This window comes from Pyrgilauda ruficollis, unplaced genomic scaffold, assembly GCF_017590135.1.
Source record: "Pyrgilauda ruficollis isolate IOZ18807 unplaced genomic scaffold, ASM1759013v1 scaffold24, whole genome shotgun sequence".
In the NCBI taxonomy this organism is placed as follows: Eukaryota; Metazoa; Chordata; class Aves; order Passeriformes; family Passeridae; genus Pyrgilauda; species Pyrgilauda ruficollis.
Window position 1 is genome coordinate 5,866,134 of NW_024523648.1, and position 14,637 is coordinate 5,880,770.

Consider the following 14,637-nt stretch of genomic DNA (forward strand, 5'->3'; position numbering starts at 1 on the left):
TTACCTGATAAAATGTATATGACCTTCAAAACCTTGATCACTGCTACCTTCCAAGCACCAGCCATTCCTGGGTTTTCACACTCCCTCTAAAAATCTCCTTGGATTCCTGCCTGGGAAATCGAAGCCCCACAAACACCCTCTCAGGCAGATCCCTTCTCTCCTTGCTCCTGCTGTGGCACCTGCTGGGGCTTGTATAATCACTCTGTCACATCTGGTGAACAAGAGCATTTGCACAGCGGGGATCCTGTCCTATTTTCTGCCTTAATCGCTTATTAGAAGTCTCACCTGAGACGGGAAGAACAAGATTATTCTCTTTGTTTTTTGCAACATGTTAGAGCCACATCTCCTATGTAGTTGTGGATAACAGTCGTGAGATTCTCTGCTGTTTACCAGAGAGCTCCTCAAGCCTTCTGGTTTGAACTGCACCATTTTGCATGGGGAAAGGAATTGCAAATATCACTCATTCGCTGTTTTACATCTTCCTTGCTGTATTTTCTCGAACTAGATCTTAGATATTCAATCAGCCCAGTGAATTCAATCAGGACTTTAATGGCCTAGAGAGAAACATGACTAAAAATTAGATATTGCAATGTCCTGTTGTCCAGGAATATTTAGGTGCCAATTTCCACCTGCGTTCTTACATAGAGTTGTTCTTTAATGCATGATATTGCTTCTTTCCAAAAGGCCCCACGAGGGCCACATGAACCTGAATGTTCATGTGTTGGATCAGACATGAAAGTCTCAAAAACTAGAGGGAAGGTTAGACCTAAAACATTCCTTCAACATCCTTGAATCATCAGCCTTTGCAATACCAAGTTACAGAAAACCTCAGAGGGAAGGGAAAAGTCTTAACATTTAATCTGGCACTTCACAGAATCACAGTAAAATTTAGGGTGGAGGTCACTTAATCCAATCTCCTGCACTAAGTTTAGCTACTTGTCATGCAACTGCAACACTTGCACTGAGAACAAGAGCCTAAGGCAAACTTATCCTATGCAGTGAAGCCTGGGGGTTTCCCAGTGGCTTCCATACTCACATGGGCCAGACATCCAGTTCAGCTGTGTGGGCCCAGAGCTGAAGCATCGAACAGATGCTTGGATGGTCTGTCTTCCTAGCATCAGCAATGCTGCTCAAAGGCCCCACCTGGGGAGTCTGCATGAATCCCATTTGCCACGTTACTCTACTACCTTTGAAAACCAAGCCTACACAGGCCCTAAAAAGACCTCTGCCTGCACTCTCTTGCAAATCTCCTTGAAATCAGTATTAAAGTATTAAACCTAGCTCAAAGGTTGGACTTGATGATCTTGCATGTATTTTCCAACCTTAGATTCTGTGATTCTATAATAGTGAGTAAAAAAATGTATTTCTATTGAAGATAAATGGGGAACTAGTTGGGCTATCCAACCTTTTATTTTCAGCTGCTGTTTAGTAAAGAAATGCAAAAGAAAGAATGGGTTTCACAGCTGCAAACCTCCATCTACTCTTTGTTGTTCCCATTTTTCTCTCATTTTTATTTTGTATTGCATCCTCAAATAATATTGTAATATCTCAGTGCTGAGATTTCAACATGTCTGGATTCCCATAATATGGTAGTCAATATACAGAGATTTCTTAAATCTGGACCTAGTGCTGGGCTCAAATCCCACTTCTGTTCAGATGGGCCTTTCTGCAGATGTTAATCCTGTGTGCACAGGAGTGGAACACATTCTTACAGGTGGATGCAGGGTGAAAATGGCAGGCACAGCTTTTCTGTGCCTGTCTCAGTGGCTGCTGTGCTTTCCTGTGGGTACAGCGAGGTATGCCAGCAACTAGATTAAAAGTCATGATTCCCTTAAAATAGCATTTTTGAGAGAGACAGGGTACCTGGTACAAACAGAGGAGAAAAGTGGGTAGAAATGAGTAATGTCACAGTCTGGCTACCCACAGCAAGGAACTCTGCCTGATATTAGGAAGCAGTGCAGATCTGTAAGAGTAAAGTGCACTGTACTTCTTTAAGAGCCTATGAAGAAGAGAAGGCTCAAGGGAAGTGTTCTGGCTGTCTGCCACTGCCTCATCTGAGAAGACAGAACACATGAGAAATTTCTGTTAGATATCAGTAAAACATTTTTTTGGCGTGAGGGTGGTCCAATACTAGAACAGGGCCCAGGGACATTAGAGAACCCCCATCCTTGGATGACCTGACTGGACACAACCCTTGGGAAAGGTAATCTGACTAGACCTCAAGCAGAAGGTCAGAGGAGAACGGACCTTAGGAGATGCCTTTCCACCTAAATTATTCTGTGATTTTTCTGAGTCTGTTTCAAGACACACAGAGCCTGTCAGGGATAAACCTTCATTCTTCGGTCATGAATTGTTTTGATCTCTTTCTGAGTAACCTGGTCTAGTTGGTGTCCCTGTCCATGGCAGGGGAGTTGGAAACTAGGTGATCTGCAAGGTCCTGTCCAACCCAAACCATTCCATGATTCTATGATTCCTTGATGTACTGAACACACATCACCTTCAGTGTCCACACATACAAGTGGGCGATCTAGACAAGGTCATGCTTTATTTTCTTTGAATATGTTCAGTGGAATCAATCAGAAAAAATTTAATTTCTGAATTTCTGTGCAGTACTCCTGCAGATAATAGTGGAATGTTGATCCAGGCTTTTTGAAGGTTAAAAAAATAAAATTAGATTCCAAGTCTGGATTTCCAAGATGAGACTTGGAGCCTGGTAGAGACGTCACTAATTCCAAAATATGAGTTTATCATAGTTTTCAATGGTTTTTTGACTGAAGAATTTGTGGAGGTAATTTCCACACAGATATACTAAATTTGTTGTTGGAACATTAGTACATTATGGATGAACTCCTCCAATGCCCATTGCCATTTACATGCAAAGGAGTAGGATTTTGCCTGTTTTGCATGTTATTTGTAGGTACTTATTGGAAGCCTACAGAAAATAAATTATACTGAACATGATTAAACAGTCACACTTTTGAAGTCTGCCCATTGTTCATACGGGCATGCTGCAAAAATCTGATACAGAAGTAGACATCAGTTCAGAGGAGGCTGATATTAATTTCTCCCACAGCCTGTAGCAAGAAGGAACTTTGCCCGAAAGCTTGTGGTTCCTGGTGGTCTCTCTTCAAGCTTATGAGCCGTGCCTGAGCTGATGCAGACACACAAAGCTTCATATTCTCATCTGTTCCCAATCTAAATTAATAAAGCCTTAATTATACCAGCAGAGGAACAGAAACTATTTTTGAACAAATTAAAATACTCCATCATGTGCTTTGTGCTTTTTTCTAAGCAATAGGGTTTTTTTTTCCCCTCCTCATTAATGCTTTTCACTGACGATGCTAATGACTCACTCAGCAACAATGCCATTGCTTTTAGTTAATCAGTGAGTTAGCAGCCACTGCGGTGTCAAAAGGAAACCAACCTCCCTGTCTCCCATTGAGAACAATTCACACTGTGAATGTTAAGCAGTGGAAACATTCACAACAAACGTGTGTTGTAAGGTACCTTTTACCAGATACTTTTCTGTTGCAACCATCAAGCCAAACTCATCTGGAACTATTAATATTTGTTCTCAGTAAGAATAAATTCCTCTGCATTTTCTTCTCATCTGTAGAGGGAAACATTTACACAAATAGAAAGGAGTCAACCCCTCTATAAAATGGAAATAAAAAGTTTTCAGCTGAATAATTTCTCTAAAAATTATTTAATAGATGCAAGGAAACAGGAAACAGTAGAAACTTTTGAAAATTGTGCATTTACGTATTGGTATTGTCAAACTTTGACAGCTGGAACTAAGGATAAAGAACTTCACAGAATCACAGAATCAAAGAACTGGTAGGTTGGAGGAGACCTTTAAGATCATCAAGTACAACCCATGCACTAACCAACTCAACCATGGCACCAAGACCATTCCAGTACTTTATCACTCTTTCTGTAAAAAACTTTATCCTAATATCCAACCTAAATTGCCCTTGGGGCAGCTTGAGCCTGTGTCCTCTGGTTCTGTCAGAGAACCTGTCCTTGTTGCCTGGAGAAGGAGACCAACCCCCACCTGGCTACAGCCAACTTTCAGGGAGCTGTGGAGAGCAATAAGCTCACCTCGAGTCTCCTTTTCTCCAGGCCAAACACCTCCAGCTCCCTCAGCTGCTCCTCACAGGCCTTGTGTTCCAAGCCCTTCTCCAACTTTGTTGCTCTCCTCTGGACACACTCAAGCATCCCAACATCCTTCCCAAACTGAGGGGCCGAAACTGGACACAGCACTCAAGGTGTGGCCTCACCAGTGCAAAGTACAGGGGATGGATGACCTCCCTGCTCCTGATGGCCACACTATTCCTGACACAGGCCAGGATGCCACTGGCTTTCTTGGCCACCAGGGCACACTGCTGGCTTATGTCCAGCCAGCTGTCACCAGCACCCCCAGGTCCCTTTCTGCCTGGGCACTGCCCAACCACACTGTCCCCAGCCTATAACACTGCAGGGGGTTATTGTGGCCAAAATGAAGGACTCAGCACTTGGAATTATTAAGGTTCATCTTATTGGACTCTGCCTATCCATCCAACCATGCCAGATCTCTCTGCAGAGCCCTCCTACCTTCCAGCATATAAACACATGCTCCCAGCTTAGTGTCATCTGCAAATTTACTGATGAAAGACTGAATTCCCTCATCCATGTCATCAATAAAAATATTGAACAGAGCTGGCCCCAGCACAGATCCCTGAGGGACACCACTGGTGGCTGGCCCCAGCTGGATGCAGCACCATTCACCACCACCCTCTGTGCCCGGCCATCCAACCAGTTCTGAGCCCAGCAAAGAGTGCTCCTGTCCAAGCCAGGGGCTGCAGCTTTTCCAGGAGTGTGCTGTGGGAAACAGTGCCAAAGACCTGGCTGAAGTCCAGTTGCACAGCATCAACAGCCTTCCCTGCATCCACCAGGTGGATCACATGATCATAAAAGGAGATCAGGTTGGTCAAACACAACCTACCCCTCCTAAACCCCTGCTGGCTGGGTCTGATACCCTGGCCGTCCTGTAAGTGCTGTGTGATGACACCCAATATAAACTGTTCCATAACCTTGCTGGGTACTGAGGTCAGGCTGACTGGCCTAATTACCAGGATCCTCCTTCCCACCCTTTTTGTGAATGGGTGTCACATTGGCCAGCTTTCGGTCATCTGGAACCTCACCAGTGAGCCAGGACTGCTGCTAAATTATGGAGAGCAGCTTTGCCAGCTCATCTGCCAGCTCCCTCATCACCCTGGGATGGATTCCATCTGGTGCCATAGCTTTATGAACACCCAAGCAGCCCAGCAATTCTGTGACTGCCTCCTTCTGGAGAACAGGATTCTGCTCTCCGGCACAATTTACTTGATACTCTCAGTTTTTTGTTAAGGTATAGGTATCTATTTTTACAATAATTTATCATTAATAAAGATGAGAAGAATACTGATTTCAGATTACAAAAAGCTTGGGTAACACTGGCAGATTATGGTGAGGACAATTGTCAGTACTGACTCCTTGTCTCACTATCAGGGCAGACAGAGAATATGAAGAAAAACCATGAATCATTGAGGAGTGGACTGAATTTTACCATTTGGTTCTCTTGTAATTACTTCTATAGGTAGATTGGCAAGAAATCATTGATAGCAGGACTCCCATTCAATGCTGAAATTACAGAGACACCCTGCATCAGGGAGAAAATTAAATTAAGTGCTAGCCATAACACTGCTCTTGTGTTCCCCAAGCTCTGTGCTTTGCTCTTCAAGGGAAAGGATTAGATAGAGGGGAAGGAAGGATGTCTGGGAGGTTCAGGGAGGGAATCATGGTCTTTGCAACCCCAGACCTCAGAGGTGCCTCAGAGGAAGGACTCCAAGTAGCTGTTCCTCTGGAAAGAGGGCACAAACACAGTCTGAGAAACACGCCCATATGTAGTTACACTCACAAGACACAGAAAGAGCTTTTGCTCTTGTAAGAAGGGCATGCACAAGAATTTCAGACAAGTGTGTTTCCAGTGTGCTCACAAAGCACACCAGGTATAAATGCTGACTGGTGGTGTTTTCCTTTTCTTGCGTTTTCTGAGTCATTTAAAACTGAACTCTAAAATTAGAAAAGTATTTATAGCTTGAAAAGTCAACCTTGCATCTTATACCAGGCTGGATTAAATTCAGTCTCTTCTACTTTGCCCCCATGAATTTGCCATTCTAAGTACTGAGTACTGCTCATTAGTTGTTGCTTATTCCAGATTTTATTTTAGATTTTACCCTACATTACTGTAATTTGGACACTTTGTGCTGGACTTCTCACACATGTCTTCTTCCATTAAAATCCCCTTCTCTGACCCCAGACTGAGGCAGCCAGACAGATTGCCCATGAGTAAGGACTAGATTGGAGGGTACAGAAACTTTTGAGGATGCTTTTAATTCCAATCATTGTCTCCTACCACAGCCAGTGGAAAGACTCCCATGAACAACAGACAACTAAAATTCATCAGTAAAGAAGGCAATTTACAACTGATCTCAGGGGTATTGGGTAAACAAATATATTTGTGGTTATTGTTTGTAAGACAGCCCTATTTATTACTCAGTTCTGTCTGAACTTCCACAGAAAATCTTTTTCACAACTAGCTTTTGTTCTTATTGAAACTTGCAAAACAAAAAAGGTAAAGCAACCAAGGGGATTGTTGACAGACCATTCACTTGAACAAGCAGAGCCTTTTGAATGGTCTTTAAAAATACATATATGCTCCTTGGGACAAAACAAGTCTTGTACCTTACTGTGTACCTTTAGAATAGTCAAAAGTACCTATTTAGAAAGAAGAGCAATTATGAGGATTGTGTAGGACACATTTGTTATCAATTCCTTTTTCTTTATTGAGATGCAGTATCTACGGGAGCATTTGTGCCTCAAAAGCTTTATCTCCCTAACATGTATCATGTTTCCACACTCACACTTTCAAAGCTACCTGCCTTTGCTGGACCTTATAAACAAATAGGTGGAATTCTGCCTCTCTGCAGCTTTGCAAGAAATGATTGCATGTTTCAAAAAGGAACTACACCATCAGAGCATTTGTCATCATCTCCCAAGCAGCCATAAAAGCCTCATAGCTTTCTTCCACCATCAGACTGTGGGGCAGTTGGTCAGTCAGGCAACCTCTCTCTCTCTCTCTCTCTCTCTGTCAAGGCACAAGCTGTGAGTATTAGAACAGTAACATAAAAGGTTTCTTCCTGACTTTGGCTTCTTGCGATATGACGGCTGATGAATACAAACTAGAAAATTCACCGCTAATTAACTCACTAGGTAGCTGCTTGTTACATAATTTGCTCTATTTGTGATCAAAATTATTTAAGGATAAAAATAAGGCTGTTCTTTTTTATAATTTTTTTAAAGCTGGATTGGCAGAAGTGCTGCTGTTGTTCTACTTCTCCATGTCAAAAGCCAAACAAAGGCCCCTACTGAAAAAAAGTTTCATCATAGAGGATGTTGTTTGGTAAAATGATCTTGCCAGGCAGGTTTAGGAGGGACTGATCCTGATGAGGGAAAATGCTCAGAAACTACTGCTAAAGAATGAGTCTTGTGCAAAAAGAAACTCTTCAGTGTGCTTTCAAGCTACATAGATAGTAACCATTGATTAGTCCAAGGATACTTATGCATTTTTGATGGTCCATTACTTAAGGAAAGACTCATGGGGAAGCATGGCAGGGTCAAAGCACAGGGAGGTATTGAGATCCAGGGGTCCATGAGACCCAAACCAGGCTTTTTGGAATTTTTCAGAAAGGACAAGAAGTGAGCGTGGGTCAGGTGTATAAATGCAAGGGTTTAGGTCCACATGCGAACTGCAGAGACTACTGTCCTCCCCCACTCTTTGTAACAAACATCTTTAAATACACCAAAACAAGTATTTCCCTCTCAGATGAAAACAACCTAAACAAGTTGACGATTCATTCAAATAAAACAAAATAAGTTGTGCACAATTAAACTCAGTTCAATTTTGATTTTAATTTTGCTTCCTTTCTGTATCAAAAACTGTTGCTTTGGATGAAACATCAAACCATTGTAGTTCAACATCATTAACATTAAACACTTTGACATTTTCATACCAATATTTTGTTTCCATGTCCTCCTTTTTTATGTTGAAGGATTTTACAAGTCTATGTTGCGAGTAGAGTGAGTACAAGCAGAACTGACCTATATATACACACATATATATACATACATATATATATATATATATATATAAATACATGAGTTTTCTGAGGTACTAGTATGCTATAGCACAGAAGGCTATATAAAATTGAATGTGTGTGATGTACAAATAGATTTAGCGGAATTAGACAAAAAATCATTAATCATTACTGTACAGGACCCTATAAACACCACTTTCAGCAGCAAATTCTTAAATTGCAGATTATGTTTTTATAGATTTATTATTACATGCATTGAGGTATGAAATAGTGCATATTAAATATGCAATTATTGAATTATTTAAATGTAAATATAAAATATTTTAACAGGATTTCAATTCTACTAAGTAAATGTTTTTTTCCCTAGTCTGATAGAAGCCTACATTAAGACCTCAGACTTTGGCCCATCTGTTGGTAGAGGGGAAGAAAAATACTTCCAGAAATTACTTTTGCAAGTCTGGCACTCGCAAAAGACTCCACATGGTCCAGAATTTCTCTTGCCCTCCAATAGCTTTTCCATAATCAGCCTTCCACAGCTTTTCTATTGACAAGGGAAGTGTTTACAGAAATGGGAAATGTGCAGTGGCAGTGTAGCAGAAAAGGCTGCTGGTAAAGCCACATGGCATTTGTCAGAGCAAAAGGTGAATGTTCCTAGTTTGTATGAGGAAGATGTAAGCTGTGCTGGTTAAGCTCACAGTTTGGCCATGCTGGGCATGGTGCTGTGAGCTCACCGCTGGGCAGGACTGGGCAATGTGCCCTGTGGTCCCTGACCAGCCTGAAGTGTGACAGGGATGTGACTAGCCATGCCCCACAGTGGTTGCTGCATTGCAGGCTTGCCCTCCCTGCTCTGCCACTTGTGACACCATACTTAGGCTGCAAGGAGCAGCAGCACGGGCCACCAGCACCAATCTTGGCTCTTTTTTGGCCTCTCATCCCAGTTCTCCTGGAGCTATCTCACCAAGCTTGTCTTACCTGGGGAGAATGGGCATTGCCTGTCCCTCTGCCTGTGCCACTCAGAGACAATGTCCTGCCCACTAACAGCCCATTCAGCCTGAAAAACCTTTTAGGCAGACCAGCCAGTGTTCAGGAGACAACAGACTGTCCCAGAGAATCTCCAGTGCTCTGTTGGGTTTACTCTACTTACCTTGGTCTCCTGACCGCCAGCCATCACAGGAAAACTCTCTGCTGAGCAAGAAAACAGAGCAGTACATCTTATCTTCCTTTCTGTTTTGTTTTAAACCACACTGCAAAGAACCACCTTCTGCTTTCCTTTTCATTTCCTTGCAATTCTACATCCTAATCAAAGCACTCATTAATCCCCCACTGTGCTATCACAGTGTTTATGAGTTGGAAAAATTGTAATAGTCTTTCCCTAGCTGAGAAGTAATGAAGGAACATCTCTGATCTTTATTGCTAAAATAAACCCAAGAAAAGAAACTGATGAGTATAAAATCTTGCATGTCATATACTTTCTTGCCTTAATGTGGAATTTGCATTTGTGTCACAATTTGACTGCTGTTCAACACATGTGTCTGACTTTTCTCCTTTCTGGGGGAAAACTGTGAGAACTGTGCTGTTTGAATAAACTCCAGAGTTTCATTTGCAACTTTTGTGAGTTTTTAAAAAATTTTCTGCAATGCACAAATTCATGATTCTGCATGTTACTGAGTACTTGCAACATTTCTACTTTGCTAAAACCAATGGTTTTGAAGCAAAACAAAGATTTATCAAGGTCAAGATTTATGTCCGCAGCACTACTTTATATAAAAGCCAACACCCAAAACTGGATGAGTGATCTTTAGAATATATAAAATGAAAACATGACTAAATTAACATCTATAATTTGCTGGGAGTTTATATGACAAGGATAACATCTTGAAAGAGCATACTTTCTGAAATGGACCATGTACCCAGTTTCATTCTTCAGAAATATTCTTAGTGAGGCAAAATCCATTTCCCCTGGAAATCAGGCTTTTTATTGAAGTGGCAGCATTATCATTATGATGAAGGTTGCTATGCCAGCATAAATACCTGGATTTAGTTCCCCCTCTTCTGGAAGCTATAGAAGATCCTTCTAAATTTCAATTTATTGACTTGGTTTCAAGACTCTTCGCCAAAAGCATGAACAGCAGAGGACTATTTCATAGCATTCTCAGTAAGACAAGCAAGGCTTTTGAGAGGTGCTGTGCAGACATCTCAAGGAAACAGAAATGTCAGAATCTGCATATTTCTACATCTTTGAAGATCTTAGGTTTTCAAGCACCTAATGCTACAGTATAGCTGTGCCTAAAAGCCCTGCTGAGGGCAATTAAAGCTCTGCTTTACAAGTTACTGAGAACAGATTCAATAAGAAAGTGAATTTCTGTCCCAGGGAACTTTAGATCTCATACGTGATGAGACACAATGGACAAACACACTAAATATGTAGGGAATTTGGCCAATGTAAAATGATCATTTAGTATGAGCATCAATTGCAGTTGGAAGATAGTTTAATATCTCACTTGTAAACTGAGGGGAATAGTAAAGCTGAGCATAATATTTCCATGTGACTACTGGGACATCTAAAGCATCAGTATGCTGTCTGTCTTCCCCCACAGACTCCTGAACCTCCACAAAATATTCATGTGACACTGCTCAAAAGTTTTTCCCCTCCACTACCTGCTGATATGAGCAATTGCTGTTTTGGAAGTTGCAACTTTGGCAAGGCTCTGCAGTACTCTGCAAATGAGCTCTTCTTCTGAATGTTCAGAAAAGTAATGGAAATGTCTTTGTTATGAAAGGGAGAGGAGGAAAGAGGGAGGAGGAGAGCTGGTAGATTAGAAAGATTCTCTGCACTATAGTTTCTGACAACAAATTCTCATTGATACCTGTTTTTGAACAAATGGTAACAGTGAGATGACAGAGTGTGGGGAAATCAAGTCTCAGCTCTTCATGTGATCAGAAATTATGCTCTTCAAGTCACTGTAGTCTTGCATATCTGCACGTGGGAAAACATGAGCTCTATCTGTGTAAGGGGTAAGAGGGAGGAAAAGGAGAAAAAGAAGGGAAAAGGAGAAGGTAAGTGTCTTAATCCCACCTTTCATTGAAGGGGTAATTAAGTGTTAGGCTTGACTTTTTTTTTTTTTTTTTTTTCCTAGGGCTCAGCTAGGAAATACTTGCCCAGAAAAAATGCTGGTTTGAGAAATAGAGACAGTGTAACCTAAAGCATGATCCCTGCTACCTCTTAGGCTCAGGTGGAGAAATCCTCCCCTGAATTGCTTCTTCACCATGAGGAAACAAGGACTATTATTATCCATGAAAAAATCCATGTTGAGTTGAAATAGTAGATATCCATACTGTCCAGTCCTGACTCACTTGGCAGCAGCCAGGGCCATCACACTGTCCCCAGCCTGACACCAGGCAGGGACTACAGAGAGATATTAGTCACAGGCTGCTCATGCTCCCAGTTCATATCTGCCTGCTTGTTCATCCTGTTCACTGGACTCCTACTAGTAACACAGAAGTGCTGTTCACAGAGAAAGCAGCTCAATATGAGCTGAGAAAATCATGAGTCCAACTTTTCCTCATTTGTAGCCGTGCTGCTGCTTTACCAGTTTGTAAACAAGGAGGTTAAAGGAGCTTTAAAGCGCCTTGGCACAGCACATGGAAGCACAAGGACAGTGGAAGGACAAGGACAGCAACCTCATTGCAAGGTGGAAGAGCTTAACAAGGGGCATCATATATCATCCACTACATGAGCTATGGAGTTGCACCACTCTAACACACCAGCCTGGCTGAGCAGCACAAGCTCTAATATAAACAGGCTCTTCATTCTGTTCTGGACAGATTCTTTCTGACAGTTTCAAATGGAGGGGCTTGACTAAGCAAGACAGGGATAAATTTAATTGTTTGGTTGTAGAGAGGTTTTCAACAGTCTTCCCATTACACACTGCCATTAATTTTTGTCTTCTCTGTCACCTGGCTTCAGGATGAAAAGCTCAGGAGTGAGGGAGCCATCGTGCATCTCCTCTGAGTGGGGTTCCTTGCCATGGCCTGAGGCTGGAGAGAATGGGACATGTCCTGGGGGTGATAAATAGGATTGTGGACAGTGATTTCAGTCAGAAATGTCACTCACTTTGATGAACAAGGGGTGTGTGAAAAATACATAGAAGAAATACAATCCTGTCCTTTGAATGCTTACGTCCCTATCTGAAACTGCTTTTTCTACCCTTCTTCCTCAAAGGAAAACAAAACCCACCTCCATCTTGATGGTCATTTTAGATTTTGCCCTACCTGAATTGTGGTAGATTCAGTTTGGGGCACTTAAGGATGATTTCAGATACCACAGACAACTGAAAATTTCCTCTAACAGGCAGAACCCAGGCAGCAGCTGACAGTGGCAGTGGTGACAGCACAGGAGCACAAGTCTGAGAACCTCTGCAGAAGCTAAAGAGGACAGTATCAGGCTCAAGGGGAAGGATGCACTTAGCAGTTACTTCCTGATTTTTCCTGTTATTTCCCTATGGCCATCATATGGCCTGAATTACTGCTACGTACATGAATACTTCACAGCCTCCATGGCCCAACCAGGAGGTAGGGAAGCATCATTTGCCAAGTTTTAATAATGAATTCTAAAGCTTTGTTTAAGATCATTTGGGAAGACTGTGACAGAGAAGGAGAACAAACCTGCAGCTCCTTCCCATACCTCAGCCATGAGCCTTGGTTGTCAGCATTTTATACTTTAATTTCTCAAGTACTCCCACTCTGTAGTGTTTTATCCTAATGCTTTTTTAATGCTGTCCTACTTTTCTGTCTTTTAGTTTGTCTAATTTCAGGGAAAAATATAGACAACTGATGCCAAGGAAACCTATAAATCACTTTATATAATTTGTAACACTACTGAAAAATCTGTTTGGGATTTATGTCACTGCAAATGAAATGTGCCATTTGCAAGCTGCCTTTTATAATTTATTAAGCATGCTGAAATGTTTGCTAAAACAAGCTTTGCTAGCGTGTCATCTACTGGAGTAGAAGAAATATTTTGCTGACGGATCATAGAAATTGGATTTTTATTGTCCCCCATTGACTTCAAAGGGTTTTCTTTTCTCTGACAGGGTTGACACAGGATGCTACTTCAGAAGCATTGCATGTGCTCTAGGGGACCCTCTCTGTTTTTATTTCATACAACAACCCATCGTGCATTTTCCTTGAGTTAGCTGAATGCTGTACATTCCAATACATTAATCTGGAAAAAACAGGTTGATAGAAACACAGGTTAAATGTTTAAGGCTGATGTAATGCACACTTTGAAAACTTTAAATCAATTATTTATGCCACATAACCTGCTTTGGGTCCTCACTCAATTGCAGGTAGCTGCCGAGCAACCCCAGCAGGCAAACGTGGTGACTGAGCGGTGTGTGCCAGATTTAGAAGGGCAAATCCCAGACCCAGATCCCAGTGAAGTGATGACATGATTTCCCTGGGCTTCACCGAAGCTTGACAGAGAACCCAAAGGAACAGATACCTGATCAATCTCTTCACTTCAAGACTTTCTTTCATGAGCCCAAACATTGAGGAGGTGGATAGAGCAAGGACTGTCCTAGGGGCCGTACTGGTATTTTGGGATACAACATTAGAAAAGCCTCCTGCGCAGGACAACTTGAACACCCTGCATACAGTTTCCAATGTAAGGCCCCGACCAGGAATGTTCATAAATAAATGTGTTTCACAGCTTGCAGTGCTGCAGCTCCTGCTTGCACACTGGCTGGAAATGTGCTCAAGCCAACATCTTCTCCAGTGTTAATTCCACAGACTGAGAGAAAAAGACGGTATATTACAGCACTCTGTTATTTTCACTTTGGTGAAGAGTGCTCATTTTGAAAAGAAGAAAGAAGTGGCCCAAACTGCCTCTGAGAGAGGTGAGAGCACCATCAATGTGCTCAATAAAACTCTTTGCAGGCTGGAGGTTGGACCGCTGCCACAGCTCATGTGGTGGCACATCTCCCAGAAAGCTATGGAAAATAAGATTAAATAGTGGCATTCCTTTCCAGGTGGCAAATATCCTGTTCCTACTCACATGTTTTGGTGACTGAGAGAGGAAAAAAACCAAAGAAATAAATCATTTCTGTTAAAGTTCCATGCCAAATATGGGTCATTGCATTTTTCCAGAATTCTCAAGGGATTTTTGTACTTTCTCTGAAAATAATAAAGAGAAATTATAGTTAATGAATCTATTTTTTCTTGATTGTTATAATTTCTCTTGTCCTCTTCTAAAGACAAAAAGTGCCAAGTCTTCACCAAAGGGTTACTACTATTTGCAATGTGTATGCTCAGCTCTTGGCTGACTCCCATGCTCACAAGGGTGAGCAGCTCAGAGCAGGGGGAGGTTGAATCCAGGGGAAGTTGTTGTTGCTGGCCACTGAGGTTCTGCAGAGGAAAGCTGTGGTGACAGCAATGACAGTGGGAGCCTGGAAAAGTGAAA